Source organism: Buceros rhinoceros, unplaced genomic scaffold (assembly GCF_000710305.1).
Source record: "Buceros rhinoceros silvestris isolate BGI_N320 unplaced genomic scaffold, ASM71030v1 scaffold25683, whole genome shotgun sequence".
NCBI lineage: Eukaryota > Metazoa > Chordata > Aves > Bucerotiformes > Bucerotidae > Buceros > Buceros rhinoceros.
Genome location: NW_010402186.1, coordinates 2,283 through 2,551, shown reverse-complemented (window position 1 = coordinate 2,551; position 269 = coordinate 2,283). Strand labels below are relative to the sequence as shown.

Genomic DNA, 269 nt, shown 5'->3' with positions numbered 1-269 from the left:
TGCCTCTCTGCCCCACGCACCTCTGCTGTGCTGGAAAGTGCTGCATGGCCACGTCCCTCCTCCGCTTGTTCCGTGTGCCCGAGGCTGGACCCAGACGAGGCACCCAAAGGTGGTATCTGGAAAGAGGCAAAAGCTTTGAGCACAAGTACCCCGAGCCCTCTCTGTGCTCAGCCAACCAGTCCCAGCAGCATCAGCACACGCGGATGACTCTCTGGACGGGGCCGGCAGCCCGCCTTGCCCCCGTGCCCGAGCCCAGGCTGCGCCCATCC

General features: G+C 65.1%; 1 long non-coding RNA gene across 1 annotated transcript in view; it reads right to left on the bottom strand.

The window, feature by feature from the left end:
- LOC104490298 overlaps positions 1-118 on the bottom strand; it is a 21,228-nt gene extending 21,110 nt beyond the window's left edge. The window contains exon 1 of the long non-coding RNA XR_727772.1: positions 21-118. This is a non-coding gene — a long non-coding RNA (uncharacterized LOC104490298). The remainder of the gene's footprint in view (positions 1-20) is intronic.
- Between the last annotated feature and the right edge of the window lie 151 nt (positions 119-269).